The sequence below is a fragment of the Rhamphochromis sp. 'chilingali' genome (genome assembly GCF_963969265.1).
Source record: "Rhamphochromis sp. 'chilingali' genome assembly, chromosome: 7".
NCBI lineage: Eukaryota > Metazoa > Chordata > Actinopteri > Cichliformes > Cichlidae > Rhamphochromis > Rhamphochromis sp. 'chilingali'.
In genome coordinates, this window is record NC_137934.1 from 32,880,989 (window position 1) to 32,886,988 (window position 6,000).

The following is a 6,000-nucleotide window of genomic DNA, read 5'->3' on the forward strand; positions in this document are numbered from 1 at the left end:
TTTACATGTATGTTCATGTGTCATACTTTAATCATACAATCATGCTTTACGTTTAAATTAATGATTATGATCCAAAAATTGGTTAAGTAATTGTCTAAGATGTCACATCTCATTCATGTGGTTCATTTATGCTACAATTTATTTTTTAGCAAATAAAGCAAAAACATTAGTGGGAAAGTGAATTTCACAATCTAAGATCTCTAAATAATCTTAAAATATAAACAACGTTTGCAACTTTTGCACTGTTCTCTCCCGGTTACGCTTTTTAATTAGGCACTGTATTCCCTTTATCATACTTTATGTGATAAAGTATAATGAATGCCAGCTGTAAGCATGTCAGCAGTGAATGAAAACAAACAAACAAGCAAACAAACAAAAACGGGTCTTAATGGTTATGTCTGTGGGCATAGGTGTGCAATTGAGATAAAGTTCTTAAAGCACATAGAATAAACAACTTATTTAAATTTCTTGCTGTGAAACACAGCCAGTCATTTGTGACATGTGTCACAGCCAGTCATGCGGTTGTACTATAAAGCATTTGGAGTAACCAGTAAGACTGGAAAGCACTACATAAATGCCAGTCCATTGCAATACTTCAGTGAGGGCTCAGTCTGGGCCACCATTAGGTGGCAGGATTGCCACTTTAATGAATGTAAGAATTCCTGCAGAGCTGAAGACACAAATTAGTGTAAAGTAACTCAGACGTCCCAGACACGTTTATCTGTTTTACCAAGTATGAGGTCTCGTTTTCTGTAAACTTGTACATTTAATGTACATCTCTTCTTATTTCCTGCATTAAATTTACATGAGAACCATGGGAAATGTAGACTGTTTAATGCAGGTGTCACTATGCTGTATAGTATTATACTTCAAATTTCTTCTTCTGAAACCCAGGTTCCACTTTTCTTCCAGCTGATGTCACTGCTGCAGCTCACGGGGATTCTGTGATGGAAACGCAACCTTTTGAGCCTGTGTCCCACAGCGGCACCTTTAGGGTGGCTGGCTCCGCTAGCAGCAGTAAATCCACAGGTACTGATGAGAAATTCAAAGCTTCAGTCGCTGCTCATCTGAAACACGCCACACAGAAGGGATCCAACAGCTCCTATAAAATGTGTCCAGAATTCTTGGAGACCATATGGTGCAAAGAAAAAAAATGCTCAGTATTCTTTAAACACAAAATGAGATGAGTTGCTTTCAGTATCCCAAACTCCTGTAGGACCCTCAAACACATTTTAAAAGTAAATATATGTTTTGACAGGCATGTGAGGGGCCAATTGTTCTCTGATTTTGCCCTTTTATTGTTGAGGGGATCTGAGATTGTGAAGATTACCTATCACATTCACACAACTGGCACAAACCAGAAATGTATATGACACACACACACACACACACACACACACACACACACACACACACACACACACACACACACACACACACACACACACACACACACACACACACACACACACACACACACACACTCTGCCTTACTGAGTGCAGATCAGTGTCTAAGCAGCCACCTGCAGTCCCCCATTAGCTGGCAAGGAAATGGAATTGAAAAGATTCAGACCATGAAATGTGGCCTATAATGCCAGCTCTGATCTAAACCTGTACTGAATCTCAATGATGTAGTAACAGCACTGACACATTCAGCTTGTGAAACCTTACCTGACACATCTCTCTAAGCTATGGATCTGTCCCTGCTGCCGAAGCTGGCTGAAGCTGTCACAGCTGTCCTCACTGATGCGGCTAATTTAATGCTGCGCATCAGACGGCAAACCAACAAAATCAGACGTGCTAATGTCGCAGCGGCAGCTTTATCCTTGGCATCATGGTGTTGGGTTTTATTAAGTATTGGTAGAGATTGTGTTTCCCTTTGAGTTTGTTTGACACCTTGCCTTGATGTGCAGGTGTTATGAAATGTTGACTCAACAGTGTCCTTAAGTGTATTCTGATGTAGTTTTTTATAGTGGCCAGAGGTGGGACCAAGTCATTGTTTTGCAAGTCTCAAGTAAGTCTCAAGTCTTTATCCTCAAGTCTCAAGTCAAGTCTCAAGTAATGTCAGGCAAGTCAGAGTCGAGTCTCAAGTCACTGGTGTAAAAGTCTGAGTCAAGTCACAAGTCTGAAATTTTGAATTTCAAGTCCTTTCGAGTCTTTAAAAAAAAAAACAAAACGAAAAAAGCATGTTGCAGTTATATGCTAAATGTAAATATTAGACCATGTAATTTTTAAATCTGTGTTTTTCTCAACACATGACAAAATAGTGAATGTAGAAAATATACACAAAGCTCAATTAAACCTAGCTCCAAGAATAATTTTCACCGACAGTTCTGAGATAAGCTGCATGTTATTCTTGGATGCGGTTGTAACTTCAGGTCACTGCAACAAGCCCAGGTACAGTTTACCGACAGATGGGTACAGGACCTTGAAATGCACCGTGTAGAACGAAAGACCATCGTACGTATCATAAGTTTACCAGTCTCACAAATCGTCGTCATAAATACACATTCGTTAACCGTTTATTAATAGGACCTTTAAGCTCAACGGTAATTAATTAGCAGTGGAAATAATTTCTGGTACGCGTTACAGAAATGTAGCAGTGACAATAATATTGTATGCTGTAATCGTACTGGGCAATTAGTGATACAAAAAACCTGTTTTATCCTGTGAATAAAAGTATATGTTTTTGTCAATGTACCATGGTAATAACAGAAGCGAAACACAATATTGTGTCAGGACAATTCACTATTTATGCACAATAAACAAAGGAGCATAGCGCGGCAATTTCTGTTCAGCGCCAGACTTGCTTGTAACCTATATCACCAATTATGTTATGAAAATGACGCATTAACTACAACAGCAGACTGACCTTTGTGGGAATGCTTGGAGCAGACTAACCTGTGAGCTGGAGTGTTCTGAGACGTTATATTTGGTCTTTGAATGGCTGCAATCCAGGCCATCCGTCGCCTCTTTGTTACTTCGGAAACATGGCTCGAACAATTTCTCTTCAACGACGTAATCCGATAACAACCGATCTCTTTACCCGTCGGCTTCCCGTGGCTGTCATGCGACCGGCTATTGCAGTTAATAATACAACAGCTTCTTGACATTTTTGTGTTTCTTTTTTATCGCTGTGATTTCAATTGAAAGCCTGCGTGCGCTAGTACCTCTTGCCACGAGTTCCCAGAATCCTTTGCGGTTTTACCCCTGAATGACGTCACATTTTCAATCTCTATATAATATGTATGTTAAATTTTATATTTGGGGTGAAATATCAAGTCTTTTCAAGTAAACCGGTTCAAGTCCAATTCAAGTCCCAGGTCATTGGTGTAAAAGTCCAAGTCAAGTCACAAGTCTCAGAACATTTTTTCAAGTCAAGTCTAAAGTCATAAAATTAATGACTCGAGTCTGACTCGAGTCCAAGTCATGTGACTCGAGTCCACACCTCTGATAGTGGCTATATAAATACGGACCTCTCAAATATATTGTTTCATTAGCAAGGTTTGAAAAAGATTATAGCTTACCAGTCAAGAGAGTGAAGTAAACTGGGTAGGGAATGCAAAAATTAAGTAAAACTGATCACTATTCCTAAAATCCAAAAATGAGGACATAAATGTGGCAAGCCAAGTTACACTACAGTCTACTCTTCACTTTGATTGGCTTAATACGGATAATTAACTTCATTGTAGGGCACTTTGTTACCCACTTTACCAAGTTCATGACAAGCAGATTTTAATGAAGTAGTGCAACGTTCACGGATCGTTTGTTTGACAAATTGTTGAATGCCCAAAATGTATCTGCATATTATCGAGCTACAGAAAACGCAGCGTTAATTTTACATGGTGATCTGCATCACTCGACAGGTGCATTGATCACTTGGTTTTGTAAATGTTCACCACTTTGAACTGTGGATTCAGTGGATCCTCCTCTGAAGGAAGTAGTTAAAATGAATCACAGAAGCACTTTTGCTTAGATTTTAAAGAATTTGACCAGCTAAGCAGGCATTTATGGGTCTCTTCACTTGATTCGGATCATTCTTAGCAATATAGACGGTTCAACCACAACCTCAGTATTGTGTCCCTCTGTCTTTAATAGATTGTCTCGTTATCCACCTGATTTTACTGCCATTCCTCGCCATCTAACTCCTCATTGCAGTTATTTTTGGATTGTGTTTGGATGGATTCTTCCAGTGTTTGCCGGACTTTTTTGTTTGTCATTCATTTCCATTAGATGTATTTTTGTTTGCATTTTGTTTGCGTAAAGTTTCTGTTCAGTGATCATTTCAGGACACATCAGACCTGGCTGGTTGTGCTTATCGCAGCATTTTTAGCACTTACTCAAAAAAACTCCAGTCATAGGCATACAGCCGCTTTTAATACTTCTTGGTCAGAACCAACATAATAGTAAAAAGGCTGCAAAATTGTAGTAGCAGTAGTTAAAGTTTAAACCAGTTCCCATCAGTTAACAAGTTCTTTGTTTGACTAAAAATATTTAAAGGTAGCAAGAGGTGAAGACAGGATTAAAAAACAAAAAAGAAAAGAAAAAAACAGCTTCCCTTCTCTCACCAATCCCACTTGGTAGAGCAGATTGCCTAGGCTCAGATGCATGTCAGTAATTAATTCATTCTGCGAACAGGAGAATTTGCAGAGAGATTTTGCAATAACAATAAACTTTCATACTGCAAACATTCAAATTCGAGTTTTTATTGTTATTTTTATTACTTTCTACATATGAAGCAAGAATATGGAATTATGTAGCAAAGAAAATATTGATAAATTGCTGTAAGTGTGTCTTATATTTTAGATTCCTCAATGATGTCGACTTTTGCTTTTTTGACCGTGCTGCAAACCCTTGGCCTTCTCTCAGTGAGCTTCATGACGTAGTTACCTGAAATGGTTTTCACTTCACAGGTGGGCCTTGTCAGGGTTCATTTGTGGAATTTCTTGCCTTCTTAATGGGGTTGGAACCATCAGTTGTGTACACAGCTGACAGTCCTATTTGACAGTTGTTAGAATTCATATTATGGCAAAAACCAGTCAGCCAAGTAAAAACAAACAACAGTCCATCATTACTTTAAGAACTGAAGGTGAGTCAGTCTTTGAATGTGTCCCCAAGTGCAGTCGCAAGAATGATCAAGTGCTAGGACAACACTGGATCACCTCTGCTGCTAAATCACCAGCCTCAGAAATCACAATTTAACAGGACCTCACGTTAGAGCCTAGATTAATGCCACACAGTGTTCCAGTAGCAGACACACCTCTACATCAACTGTTCAGAGGAGACTGTCCGGATCAGGCCTTTATGGTCAAATAGCTGCTAAGAAACCACAACTAAGGAAAAGGAACAAGCAGAAGAGATTTGTTTGGGCCAAGAAACACAAGGAATGGACATTAGACCAGTGGAAATCTGTACTTTGGTCTGATGAGTCCAAATCTGAGATTTTTGGTCCACCCGCTGTGTCTTTGTGTGATGCAGAAAAGGTGAACAGATGGTCTCTACATGCCTGGTTCCCACCATGAAGCATGGAGGTGTGATGGTGTGGGGGTGCTTTGCTGGTGACACTGTTGTGGATTTATTCAAAGTTGATGGCACAATGAACCAGCATGGCTCCAACAGCATCCTGCAGCGACATGCATCCCATCCAGTTTGCATTTAGCCTTCAGGCTGTATAAGCGCTATTTGACCAAGAAGGAGAGTGATGGATTGCTGCGTCACATGGCCTGGCCTCCACAGTCACCTGACCTAACCCCAATCGAGATGGTCTGGGATGAGATGGACCAAAGGACCAAAGTGAAGGCCAAAGGACCAACAAGTGCTCAGCATCTCTGGGAATTCCTTCAAGACTGTTGGAAAACCATTTCAGGTGACTACCTCATGAAGCTTATTGAGAGAATGCCAAGAGTGTGCAAAGCAGTAATCAAAGCAAAGAGTGGCTATTTTGAAGAACCTACAATATGAAACATGTTTTGAGTTATTTCACATTTTTCTGTATACTAA